The sequence below is a fragment of the Mandrillus leucophaeus genome, unplaced genomic scaffold, assembly GCF_000951045.1.
Source record: "Mandrillus leucophaeus isolate KB7577 unplaced genomic scaffold, Mleu.le_1.0 Scaffold422, whole genome shotgun sequence".
Classification (NCBI taxonomy): Eukaryota; Metazoa; Chordata; class Mammalia; order Primates; family Cercopithecidae; genus Mandrillus; species Mandrillus leucophaeus.
The window spans coordinates 94,935-110,013 of NW_012104499.1; positions in this window are offsets into that span (position 1 = coordinate 94,935).

A 15,079-nucleotide genomic window follows, 5' to 3' on the forward strand; every position below is an offset into this window, starting at 1 on the left:
CACTACCATGAGAATGGTACGGGAAGAATACTATGGGGTAACCACCCCCATGATTCAATTCTACCGGCTCCCTCCCACAACACGTGGGAATTATGGGAGCTACAATCCAAGATGAGATTTGCCTAGGGACACAGCCGAACCATATCAGCAGTATATACACAAATAAAAAGAGAAAAACTCAAATAAACCCTATGGTGTTGAGTTGAGATTGCAGGTATTGCTGTGAGCATATGTTTATATATTACACACAAACACACACACACACACACACACATATACACATATATATACATATTTTTTATATATATATATACTTAAGTATGATCTAGCTTAGTATTTCTCAGACTTTCATGGGCTCTGATTAAAATGCAGATCGGGATTCAGAAGATCTGGAGCAGAGCCTGAGATTCTGCATTTCTAACAAGCCCCCACACTATTCTAATGTTTCAGGGTTCTAGCTTAGCCAAGCCCAAACTGCTAATGAAACAATTTCGAATAAGAAATAAACATTGTACCATTTACAACCATTTTATGGAGATATGTTGTAGGAAACTGACATTACGAAGGCCTCATCACAAACCTGTACCCGCACCAGATTCAGATGCATCTGCTCTGACAAGCAACAGCAGCAACATTTGAAAAAAATTAATTTTTTTTGAGCCAGAGTCTAGCTCTGTCACCCAGGCTGGGGTACAGTGGCACGATCTTGGCTCACTGCAACCTCCACTCTGGGATTCAAGTGATTCTCCTGCCTCAGCCTCCCAAGTAGCTGAGACTACAGGCATGTGCCACCACACCTGGCTAATTTTTGTATTTTCAGTAAAGACATGGTCTCACCATGTTGGCCAGGCTGGTCTCAAACTCCTGGCTTCAAGGGATCCACCCACCTTGGCCTCCCAAAGTTGCTGGTATTAAAGGTGTGAGCCACTGCGTGAAGCCAAAATATTAAATTATTTATGCATAGATTTGTGCTTTTTGTGTTTTTCACATTGCCTGCAATGAGTATATATTACTTTTATAATACAGGAAAAATGAAAGCTAGTTATCTTGGCCACAGACAACCTTGGTATCATTATAATTCCTAATCCCATGCTCCATTGTCCTCTTGAAGTTCTCATTGCATTTGGCAAGTTTCTCTGGGACAACATTTGTTCATCAGTTTATTAATTTATTTATCCATCTAGTAAACATTTATTGAGCACATAGTAGTGTATAGGCAGGCAATAAATAACTAAAATATGCAGACATGGCTTTGCACACATAAAGTTATGTTAGATAAAGTATATTAATCCATTCTCACATTGCTATAAAGAACTACCTGAGACTGAGTAATTTATGAAGAAAAGAGGTTTAATTGGCTCATGGTTCCACAGGCTGTACAGGAAGCATGGCTGTGGAGGTCTCAGGAAACTTACAATCATAGCAGAAGGCGAAGAGGAAAAAGGCACGTCTTACATGACCAGTGCAGGAGGAAGAGAGCAAAGGGGGAGCTGCTACACACTTTCAAACAACCAGATGTCATGAGATCTCACTATCACAAGAATAGCAACGTGGAAATATGCCCCCATGATCCAGTCACTTCCCATCAGGCCCCTCCTCCAACATTGGGGATTACAATACAACATGAGATTTGGGCGGGGACACAAACCCAAACCATATCACAGAACTTAAACAAATTGCATGATTAATTCATCATTGATGGTGCCTAAGGTTCCCTGATCCATTACAGATCTGTACTCTGCTTGGTCCTATCATCACTATATCTATATAGGCTGTGTTAAATATCCACAACATACTGAATTATCAATCTACCAGTCTTTAGTAAGAGGGTGATGTCTTACGGGAAAAAAGAGCAAGGCATTGAACACAGATACGTCTCCAGTTACTTTTTTTCATTGAATTCTTATTTATATAATTGTAGATTCACATGCAGTTGTAATAAATAATACAGAGAAATTTCACGTATCTTTTGCCCAGTTTCCCCCAATGGTAATGTTTTGCAAAGCTATGGCAAAATGTTACAGCCAGGATATTGATATTAATACAATTCAGTTATCTATATTTACCCAGTTTTACTTGTATTCATTTGTGCTAGTGTGCACTTGTGTGTATTTAGTTCTATGCATTTTTATCACCTTGTAGGTTTATGTGACTACCACTACAATCAAGATACAGAACAGTTCCATAACTCAAGGATCTTTTGTTCTGTCCATTTATAAACATACCCATTTTTCTCTTTCATCCCCTTCCCTCACACCTCCATCCTTAACCCCTAGCAGTCACTAATCTGTTCTTCAGGATATATAAATGGGCAAAGACATAAAGAGACATTTCAGGAAACAAGGCTTATATATAACAAACACATAAAAAGGTATTCAAAATTATTTGCCACGAGGGAAATGCAAATTAAAACCATAATGAGATATCAGAATAGCCAAAATAAAAAATAGTGACACCACCAAATACTGGCAAGGGGGCAAAGAAGCTGGATCACTTATACAATTCACTGATGGTAGAAATGTAATATGATACAGCCACTCTGGAAAAAAAGGTGGCAGTGTCTTATAAAATTAAATATGCAGTTACCACACAGCCTAGCAATTGCACCCTTGGGACTATACCCCAAAGAAGTGAAAATTTAAGTTCACACAAAAATCTGTTCATAGCAGCTTTACTTGTAATAGCCCAAAACTGAAAACCCCAGATATCCTTTAGCAGATAAATGGATTTTAAAAACTATGGTCCATCCTTACCATCAAATACTACTCAGCAATACACACATATTGGATGAAACTTCAGGGCATTATGGTTAGTGAAAAAAAGCCAGTCCCAAAAGGTTATACAATATATTATTCCACTTATAAAACATTTAAAAATGTAATACATCATAATTAATTGTTTTTTTTTTTCAGTTTGATTCTCAGGCCCTTTGACAAAATCAGTTTCTTTAATCAATAATTTAGATTATTTTGGCAGTCTCTCGCAGTGCCTTAGTTTCAAGCATAGGGAGTGTACCACATTTGGTTATCAAATCCAGTTTGCTGTGATCTGTATACAATGTAATTGTACCATATAGTTGCAAGGGGTAGAGATAATGTTGAATAAATATTTCCAATTTACAGATGAAGAAACTGAGGTTCAGAGAGGTTGAAACTTTTGCCAAGATGACACAAGTTCCTAGTGCAGAGCCAGGATCAGGGCCATGAGATGTCCCCACTCTCTGCCCAGAGTTCTCTACTGTTTCACTCCACCACTTCTCATTGGGTGTGGTGCCATTGTTTTCACTGTTTTCCTTACATTACCAAAGACATTTCCTTACCTTTTTACAGAAGCCTCTGCTGCTGTCAATTAGGAATCTGCTGGAGATTCCAATTTAAAAAAAATAAAAATACATAAAGTACAGCCTTGTTCACTGAGCTTAGTTAGCCAAGGTGATAATGATAATAATCATGATGATAATGGTGATTATCACAATGATGGCCACAAGAACAGCTAACATTTACGGGGGCTTACTATGTGCCAGGCACTATTCAAAATGCTTCACATGTATTAGCTCATTTAATCCTCAACTGTATAAAGTAAATGCACAGAGTTTTGTATTTATGGTGCTTTTTTCACTTTTATCTATATGCTATGTGGCACTGGTGTTCCTCACCGGGTAGGGACAAGAGGTTAGGAAAGGCTCCCTTGGGGTAATGTGGTTTTAATCTGGTATTTGCTCCTACATCCTCTGAATCACCACATAAGATCTGTGTGTCTTCAAAAGGGAGTGGAAGCTCATGACAGTTATAACCATACATTTGGATTGCTGATCCTCAGAAACCTGTATAAGGTAAATACATGAGGTGATTCCAGCTATTCCTATTCCTTCTTGGAGGGACAACTGTCTGGATATAAGGCAGGAGCACAGTGCTGTATTTGAGAGCCCAAGCTCTACCAGTTCTGAGTACAGGACCTTAGGCAAGACATTAATTCCTTCTGAGCCTCAGTTTCTGCAATCAGCCACTCATTCGTTTCTCAACACAAGTTGGTACCTTTTCTCCTCAATATAAGACTTCTCACTGGAGAGTGCTCTTCCTTAAGAACACCAACTCCAAAGTTCCAGGAGATTATTTTTTAATTAATTAATTAATTAACTTTTTAGTTTCAGGGCTACATGTGCAGGTAGGTTCTATAGATAAATTCCAAGTCACGGGGGTTTGGTGTACATATTATTTCATCACTCAGGTAATAACCATAATGTCCAATATGTAGTTTTCAATCCTCACCCTCCTCTCACTCTGCACCCTCAAGTAGACCCCAATGTCTATTGTTCCTTTCTGTGTTTCCATGTTGTATTAGGCTGTTTTCACACTGTTATAAAGCACTGCCTGAGACTGCGCAATTTACAAAAGGAAAGAAGTTTAATTGACTCACAGTTCAGCACGACTGGGGAGGCATCAGGAAACTCATAATCATAGCAGAAGACAAAGAGGAAGCAAGGCACCTTCTTCACAAGGCAGAAAGAGATCAAGAGAGTGAGGGTGGAACTGCCAGATGCTTATAAAATCATCAGATGTCATGAGAACTCACCCACTGTCACAAGAACAGCATGGGGGAAACCGCCCCCATGATCCAATTACCTCCACCTGATCCTGCTTTTGACATGTGAGGATTATGGGGGTTAGAATACAAGATAATATTTTAGGTGGGTACACAGGCAAACCATATCATTCTACCCCCCTCCCTCCGAAATGTCATGTCCTCACATTTTGAAACACAATCATGCCTTTCCAACAGTCCCCCAAAGTCTTAACTCATTCCAGCATTAACCCAAAAGTCCAAGTCCAAAGTCTTATCTCAGACAAGGCAAGTCCCTTCTGCCTATGAGCCTGTAAAATCAAAACCAAGTTAGTTACTTCCCAGATACAATGAGGGCACAGGTATTGGGTAAATACACCCATTCCAAATGGGAGAAATTGTCCAAAATGAAGGGGCTACAGGCCCTGTGCAAATCCAAAATCCAGAGAGGTAGTCAAATCTTAAAGCTCCAAAATGATCTCCTTTGACTCCATGTCTCACATCCAAGTCACGCTCATGAAAGAGGTGTGCTCCCACAGCTTTGGGCAGCTCTGCCCTGTGGCTTTGCAAGGTATAGCCCTACTCCCGGCTGCTTTCATGGGCTGGCCTTGAGTGTCTGTGGCTTTTCCAGGCACACAGTGCAAGCTGTTGGTGAATCTACCATTCTGGAGTCTAGAAGATAGTGGCGCTCTTCTCAAGCTCCACTAGGCAGTGCCCCACTAAGGACTCTGTACGGGCACTCTGACCCCACATTTCCCTTCCACACTGCCCTAGCAGAGGTTCTCCACAAGGGTTCTGCCCCTTCAGCAGACTTTTGCCCGCACATCCAGCCATTTCTATACATCCTCTGAAATTTAGGCAGAGGTTTCCAAAGCTCAGTTCTTGTATTTTGCATACCCTCAGGCCTAACACCATGTGAAAGCTGCCAAGGCTCAAGACTTGAACCCTCTGAAGCAATGCCCTGAGATGTACCTTGGCTCCTTTTAGCCATGGCTGGAGCTGGAGAGGCTGGGATGCAGAGCACCGGGTCCCAAGGCTGCTCTTGCACAGAGAAACAGAGCTCTGGGCCTGGCCCATGAAACCATTTTCCTGCCCTGGGCCTCCAGGCCTGTGACGGGAGGGGCTGCCACAAAGGTCTCTGACAAGCTCTGGTGACATTTTCCCCATTGTCTTGGCCATTAACATTTGGCTCCTCATTACTTATGCAAATTTCTGCAGCTGGCTTGAATTTCTCCCCAGAAAATGGGTTTTTCTTTTCTATCACATCATTAGACTGCAAATTTTCCAAGCTTTTATGCTCAGCTTCCCTTTCAAACATAAGTTGCAATTCCAAACCATCTCTTTGTGAATGCATAAAACTGAATGCTTTTAAGAGCATCTGGGTAATTTCTTGAACACTTTGCTGTTTAGAAATTTATCCTGCCAGATACCTTAAATTATCTCTCTCAAGTTTAAAGTTCCACAGATCTCTAGGGCATGGGCAAAATGCTGCCATGCTCTTTGCTTAAACAAAGCAAAAATCACCTTTCTTCCAGTTCCCAACAAGTTCCTCATCTCCATCTGAGACCATCTCCACCTAGATTTTATTGTCCATATCACTACCAGCATATTGGTCAAAGCCACTCAACAAGTCTCTAGGAAGTTCCAAACTTTCCCACATCTTCCTGTCCTCTTTTGAGCCCTCCAAACTGTTCCAACCTCTGCCTGTTACCCAGTTCCAAAGTCTCTCCCACATTTTTTAGTATCTTTATGGCAGTGTCCCACTACCTCAATGTCAGTTTACTGTATTCATTCATTTTCACACTGTCATAAAGAACTGCACAAGGCTGGGTAATTTATAAGGGAAAAGAGGTTTAATTGACTTACAGTTCAGCATGGCTGTGGAGGCCTCAGAAAACTCACAATCATGGCAGAAGGTGAAGGGGAAGCAAGGCACCTTCTTCACAAGCTGGCAGAAAGGAGAGTGAACAAATAGGGGAAATGCCAGATGCTTATAAAACCATCATATCTTGTGAAAACTCACTATCACAAGAACAGCATAGGGGAACCTCCCCCATGATCCAGTTACCTCCACCTGATCCCACTCTTGACACATGGGGATTATGGAGATTACAATTCAAGATGAGATTTTGGGCAGTGACACAGGCAAACCATATCACATGTATATTCATCATTTAGCTCCCACTTACAAGTGAAACCATGTGGTGTTTAGTTTTCTGTTTCTGTGTTAGTTTGGTTGGCATAATGGCCTCCAGGTCCAACCATGTTGCTCCAAAGGACATGATCTCATTCTTTTTTATGGCTGTGTATTATTCCACTGTGTATATGTACCACATTTTCTTTATGCAAGCTACTGTCGATCAGCATTTAGGTTGATTCCATGCCTTTACTGTTGTGAATAGTACTGCGATGAATATATATATGCATTTGTCTTTATGGTAGAATGATTTATATTCCTTTGGGTATATACCCCATAATGAGATTTCTGGATTGAATGGTAGTTCTAAATTCTTCGAGAAATTTCCAAACTGCTCTCCACAGTGGGTGAAGTAATTTATATTCCCACCTATTACAAACCAATAGCCAACATCATACTGAATGGGCAAAAGCTGGAAACATTCACCTTGAGAACTGGGACAAGAGGATGCCCACTGTCACCACTCCTATTCATCATAGTACTGGAAGTCTTACCCAGAGCAATCAGGCAACAGGAGATTACTTTTTAAAAGCCCCACAATCCTGCTGCATCAATTCCATGATGGTACTTGAAATATGCAAAGTTTATTGGAGAGGGCTGGATGTTGGGTACTTCTTTTGCTTTGGCTGCATCATTTCCTTTTCACATTCTCTCTAGTCTGTTTTAGGCTGCTGTTGCTGCTCCTAGTCTTAAGCTATTCCAGAAGACTCTACCATTGCCTGTTCCTGATCTTAAACTCTACCTTCTTCCACAGCATCCTTCTGAAGACTTTGCTATAGTTGTTTGTTGCTTACCTGTATCTTCAGCATCAGTTGGTCCATCTTGACGTTACTTCCTCAAATTCCCATTCTTCATTTTAAAGAGATTCAGCCATGTTGCTGATTCATGTGACATTTGTTAAACACTTGCTTGGAGCCACGTAATATTCCTAGCAGTGAGGACACAGTGGTGACCCAGGTGGGCAAAACTATTCCCTCATGGAGCTGATAGTCTATTCAGAAAATCTACCAAATTTATATTATTAATTTGGCTGAAATTCAATGCAATAGTATATTGTTTATTATTTTGAGAATATTCAACATTTGAGGGAAATATTATAATTTAGTGGTCAATGCTAAAGCTTTACCTGAGTCCCCAATTTCCAGTCCTGCTGCATGCCAAGCATATTCTACCCTGCAGCTTCTGCCCTAATATCTGGAGTCAGTACCTTGAGAACCCAAAAGGGAAGATCTGAGAGCACTCCTTCTACTTCAAAATCTCCTGCCAATGAGTCACTCATCACTTACCTTTCCCATCCCTACCTGGCCTGCTTCTTGCTCTGTTCTCTGACTCATGCACCCTCAATTAGGTTCCTGCCACACCCCTTGCTCCTGTTTCTTAGCCTTTGCTGTTTCAGCCTTTCAACCTTTCTAGTCCCCCTTGCACAGGCTAACTTGTCCTAATTTGAAAGCTGTATGACCCTGCAGCCCTTCAGTTTTGTGTGAAGAGAGCTCACTCTTGACCCTACTTGCTGACTCCCAACCCAGGGCCTTAAACCTTGGTTCCACTTCTGTAGCAGGCAGATCTTTTTTCCTTGTGAAGATCATCTTTTTGTTAATGAGCAGTCCTCTGTAGATTCCAATTCCTCCCAGCTGCTAACTCTCCCTCTTGGTTCAAGAACACTCACCATGGGGATCTCTCCTGGCCACATTGGACTAATGCCCCAAACTCAATACCAGCAGGTCCACATAAGCAACAACCACAGTATCATCAACCTATCCTTCCCTACATCCTCCTCTAACCATTGAAATAACATTATTCCTCTCTCCTTCTTTCTTTTTTTCTCAAAATCCCACTTTCCCTCCACTTGAAATTAAACTTTCTAAATAAATAATCTATGTTTACTTTCTTTTCATACCTACTTCCTAATCACCAGTTGAATGCAACCTGGATTCTGCAGTTAGTCTTCCTCTAAAACTAGTATCTCCAAAGTCTCTAGCCATCTCCTTGCTGAAAAATCATTTGCATGCTTCACAGGACTTAATCAGACTTGACCTTCCTGCTACATTTGATTCTACTAACCACCCTTCTGGACATTTTCTCCTCACTTTGTTCCCATGGCACCACATTTCTCTTTCTTCCTATGTCGCTGATTCCTCTTTCTAATTCTTCATAGGGTTATCTTCTTCTACATTTCACTTTGTGCCTGGAGTTATGGTTCTTATATGCAGTCCATTTTTCTTTGATTATACCATTACCCTGTGGGCATACATTTCCATGGCTTCAGTTACATCTATATACCAGTGATTCCAAATCTCCACATATAGCTCAGATATCTCTCTTGAGATTCAGGCATATATTAATCAAAATAGGATAAGTTATTATTTGGTCTTAAAAATTCAAAACCTTATTGGCTCAACAAAACAAAAGTTTACTTCCTACTTATTCTATATATAAAATCTAAATCTGGGTAACACTCCAAGACACTGTCCTCCAGTAGTCAGGCTGATGGAAGTGCTATTATCCTGTACCTATACCATATGGGACACTTAGCCTCTTTGGTCAATACAGCAGGTGAAGGGAGACTGGAGAATTATACTGCTAAATAAATGCTTTAGCCCAGAGGTGACTTACATTACTTTCACTCACAGCAAATTGGCTAGAACAAGTCACAAGACCTCATCTAATTTCAAGTACAATCCTCCAATGTGCTCGTAAGGTTAGAAGAGCCAGATATGAGAGAGCACTAGAAATCTCTATCAACATACCCAACAGTGTACCAAATATATCTATTTTGGTGTCTCAAAGACATATAAACTTGAATATGTCCAAAACAGAATTCTCATTTACAGCATTGCTCAAGGCTCATAATTACTTTCTCTGCCTCCAGCCTTGCCCTGCTCACATGCAGCCAAGATAGTTTTCATCATTCATAAAAATCTTTCTGAAACACAAATCTGATTCTGCCATTCTCATGCTCAAAACACTTAGTGGCTCTCTGTTGTTTACAGCATACAATTTACGCTTATGGAATAAGATTCAGCAGTGACATTAAGACCATTCATGATCTGGCCCTTATAACCTCTCCAGTCTCATCTCTTTCTGCTTTCCTCATGGGTGGCTGATACCACCCATATCAGCCATTCCAAGTCCCTTATAATTCTTTGACTAGGCCACATTGTGTCACATGTCCACATTGTTGCACATGCTGGTATACCCTTTTCTGCCAATCCCTAGACCATCCTTCTTACCTGACTGACTTCTTACCGTTTAAAACTCAGTTCAACAATCTACTCCTTGATGAAGCCTTCCCTAAAATCCTATGCTTACTTCATTTAGTGGTTGGCATGTTATACTGTAATGGTTTACATGTGCAACCCCTATTAAAACTGTGATTCCTGTGGCTCCATCACAAAGTAATGGAAAGCATAGTCAAACCACACAGAAATAATAGTATAAAAATTATATTATTTACTTTAGTCTCTCAAAAGACTTGAACTAGGATCCCATCAAAATTCTCAAGTTAGTGGTAAGGGAATATTCTTGGTTTCCATTTTTATTTCCTCCCTACTTTTCTTGCCCTTCATACTCTTTATACCTCTCATTCACCAACCACCTTCTCCCCTTGCTAGGGAGCTCTGCCCTCTACCCTTGGCTTTTACTGTGTGTTCCTCCATTCTTCCCTCCTCCCGAGATTTTATCTGTAAATTGACTTTATGTTTTTAGCTAAATAGGCTAAGTCCTTCCCTTCTTTTCTATTCAGTCTTGTCTTCCTTTTCCCATTCTCTGATTCTGTATCCCCAAATCATAGGAACTGTACTAGCAGAAATAAACTGTCCTTGCCGGGCATGGTGGCTCACATCTGTAATCCCTACTCTTAGGGAGGCAGGGGCAGAAGGATAGCTTGAACTCAGTAGTTCAAGACCTGCCTGGGCAATATAGCAAGATCCCGTTCTCTACAAGAATGAAAAAAAAAGAAATAAACTGTCCTCAAAAGACAGAGACAATTGGGTTGGCATATACAGGGCCTTCTCTGACTGGCTGGGGGAAAGGAAAAAATTGGGGAACTCTCACTTCAATGTGTGTAATAATATTCCATCACATTTATTTGTGAACTCCTTAAGAGCAGTCACAAAGTCTTATCTTTTGGTTCTTGGAGACTAGCACATAGCAGACACTCAATAAGTGTGTGTTAAATGCATGGATGGATGGATGACTGAATAGAGATATTAACAAATAAATCAACAAATGACAGATTCTTGACTCCTGTTTGCCTTTTCATTCCCTTGTCAGGTACTCTACACTGTATCTACCACAAGCCAGAAACTTTTAAAAATCAGTTTCTCATGACATGAATGTAAAAACCCAAAAATATATTTCAAACAGATAAATGGTATGATTTTCCGTGAAGCCTCCATTGGGCCTTTCTACAACTTGTCTTTACGGAGTGTCCACTGAGGAGATAGACAATTAAAACACCTTCCTTTGATAGAAACTATTGAGCACCCTGGAAAAAGTCACATGAAGGCAAAGAACATTGAGTCCACCATTCAACTATTTATCTCGATTGTCATATAATTTCCATATCCAAGGATGTATGCTTTGCAACATCAAGGATGCCAGGTCACAGAAGGCAGACTGATACGTGGTATAATTCAGTGATTAAAAGATTAAGTACAGACAAATCAAGAAAGGCAGACAAGAGTAAATCAATCTATGCATGAAAAAAGTCAGTCCACAGTCCATGGAAGGACCCTAAGCTAGAAGATCTGTAATTTAGGCAAAATATCGGTACAATAATAAAAACATTCAATTTATTGAGAATTTAGTTCTGTATCTAGATCTGCACTGTCCAAGATGGTAGCTAGCAGCTATATGTGGCTATTTAAGTGTAAATGTAAATTAAATTAAATTTAAAATTTAGCTCATTAGTTTAACTAGCCATATTTCAAGTGCTTAATAGCCACATGTGGTTGGCGGCTACATATTGGACAGAAGAGCCCTAGAGCATTTCCATTATTGCAGAGAGTTCCACTGGACAGTGCTACTTTTAACCATGGTAGGCACTTTATATAATTCAGTTCTTAAGGCACCTATATGAAGTAGGCACTATTGTGAACCCCATTTTACAGATGAGGACACTGAGATTAAGACAGTGAAGAGCTTGACAAAAGCCACACAGTCTGAGAATGCCAGAAATGAGAATTCAGCCAGGTCTATCCAATACTTTTCAGGCAATGACACTATGTGTACATCTTTCTGCAGCTGTAACTGACTTCAGAGCATAAATTTGCCTGAGCTCACAAGTAAAGAAAAAAAAACTAGGTGTTTGTTTGTTTGTTTCAAGATGGCCTACTAGATGCAGCCAGGAAGTGCCCCTCCTGCTGAGAGAGAGACCGGGTTTTTGACTAAACCAACATAATTTGAAGAGATCTTCAGAGAGAAAATGCCAAATGTGGATGCAGAAAAGACTCAGATACAGAGGCTGAAGACAGTGGAAACTGGAAACTCCACATGGAGTACCTGAACACTGGGGCGTTCCTAGCCCTGAATGGCTCTTGAGGAAGGAATGTGTGAAGGGACTGGGGGAATGCCTGTTCTCGCCATGGACCTCTGGGATCCTAGCTGCAGAAGACCCCACACCAACCACAGACATTTGAGTGGGCAGGGGTATTTCCTTGGGGCTTAGGCAGAGATAGGGCTTTAGCAGTGATTTGTTTGGCTGTGCCCCGACCCAAATCTCATCTTTAAGTATAGTGCCCATAATTTCCACATGTCATAGGAGGGACCCGGTGGGAGATAATTAATCATAGGGGTTACCCCCATTTTGTTCTTGTGATAGTGAGTGAGTTCTCATGAGATCTGATGGTTTTTATAAGGGGCTTTTCCCCCTTTGCTCGGCACTTCTTCTTGCCACCATGTGAAGAAGAATGTGTTTGCTTCCCCTTCCACTATGACTGTAAGTTTCCTGAGGCCTCCCCAGCCTGCAGAACTGTGAGTCAATTAAACCACTTTCCTTTATAAACTACCCAGTCTCAGGCAGTTCTTTATAGCAGCATGAGAAGGGACTAATACAAGCAGGTACAGAGCCAGGAACCTTTGTGCACAGGAAAGCTGCAGTGGAATCTGGCTATAGGCACCTATCTTCTAGGGCTCCCCATCTCATCTGGGAGGTTCTGGCCCAAGCTAAACACCCAATGGGGAAAAAGCAAGGCTGGCTTTCTTGTGGGACTGGGGCATGTCTGTCTTGCAGGTCCACCTGCTCAACAACCCTTCCCAGGGCAGTGTTGCCTGGCCACCCCACAGAAGTGTGCACACAGTGCAGCCTCTGCTGCCCAGCCTGGGTGCTTTGCTCCACCTGAATGCATTCTGGCAGGCTGAGAGTCCTTTGGATACCCCAGCACACTTGGAACCCAACCTCATGAGTCCAGAGGAGGAAGCTGTAAGCAGGTCCTGGTGCTCCAGAGCTGCAGCCCACGGCTTGGGAGTGCCCAGCCAGGATCTGTGGCCAGTGCTTGAGAAAGGAAGGAGCTCACACTCTCAGAAAACTGAGACAGGTGAGTGGCACCAGTTCGTGGCCTGGTGTGGGACCAGGGTGTGCCTCTTTCCACAGGGCTGGTCAGTTAAGGGTGTGGCCTGTCTCCCTATTGGACCTCTGCCCGAGGGGACCCCATAACCTGAAACATCTCACACACACACACACACACACACACACACACACACAAGCACAGTGCCAGTGATCGGAGGTGGCTCCCCCAACGCCCAGGATTGGATCTGGTAAGGTCCTATCTACTTTTTGCACTGCAGAGCACAAATTCAAATTGGAAGATACACAAAGGATCCACAAAGCTAAGAAGCTATCTACTGCCCATTATTTTTCACCGCCATCTACTGGATCATCTAAACAACACCACCAAAGAACACTTAATTCTCTCCATTGTGATACTAAGGGTAAGAATTCAACAACAAAGACCCTGTACAGAGCTACAGTAACCAGAACAGCATGGTACCGGTACAATAACAGACACATAGACCGACGGGAAAGAATAGTAAATTCAAAAATAAACTGCACACCTACAACCATCTGATCTTCAACAAGGTGGACAGAAATGCAACGAGAATTTTAAATGTAAAATTAAAGTCTTAAAATATAAAATCTAAAAGTATAAAAGCCATGGAAGATAACCTAGGAAATACCATTCTGGACATAGAACCTGGCAAAGATTCAATGATGAATATGCCAAAAGCAATTGCAACAAAACCAAAAATCACAAATGGGACCTAATTAAACTAAAAAACTTCTGCACAGCAAAAAAAAGCTATCATCAACAAAGTAAACAGACAACCTACAGAATGGGAGAAAATATTTGCAAACTATGCCATCTGACTAAGCTCTAATATCCAGAATCTATAAGGAACTTAAACACATTTACAAACAAAAAACAAACAAACAATCCCATTAAAAACTAGACAAAGGCCATGTACAGACACTTCTCAAAAGAAGACATACAAGAAGCCAACGTAGAAAAAGATGCTCAGCATCATTAATCATCAGGGAACTGCAAATCAAAACCGCAATGATACCAAACCTCACACCAGTCAGAATGACAATTACTAAAACATTAAAAACAATAGATGCTGGTGAGGCTGCAGGGAAATGAGAATACTTGTACACCTTTGGTGGAAAGGTAAATTGATCCAGCCACTGTGGAAAGCAGTCTGAAGATTTCTCAAGGAACTTAAAGTCAAGCTACCATTCGACCCAGCAATCCCATTACTGGGTATACACCCAAAGGAAAATAAACCATTCTACCAAAAAGAAACATGTACTCATATGTTCATCACTGCACTATTCACAATAGCAAAGACATGAAATCAACCCAGATGCCCACCAATGGTAGATTGTGTAATAAAAAAGTGGTACATATACACCATGAAAATTACGCAGCCATAAAAAAGAATACAATCATGTCCTTTGCAGCAGCATGGATGCAGCTGGAGACCATAATCCTATGTGAATTAACATAGGAATAGAAAACCAAATACTGCATGTTCTCACTTATAAGTGGGAGCAAAACACTGAACACACATGGACATAAATTTTGGAATAATAGACACTGCAAACTACTAGAGCAGGGAGGGTGGGAAAGGGGCGTGAGCTGAAAAACTTTAGAGCAGGGAGGGTGGGAAAGGGGCGTGAGCTGAAAAACTAACTATTGAGTACTATGCTCACTACCTGGGTAATGGAATCTCTATAACTGGGCATCATTCAATATTCCCATGTACATTAACTCCCATATCTAAAATAAAAGTTGAAATTAAAAATAAAAACTAGGCACACTG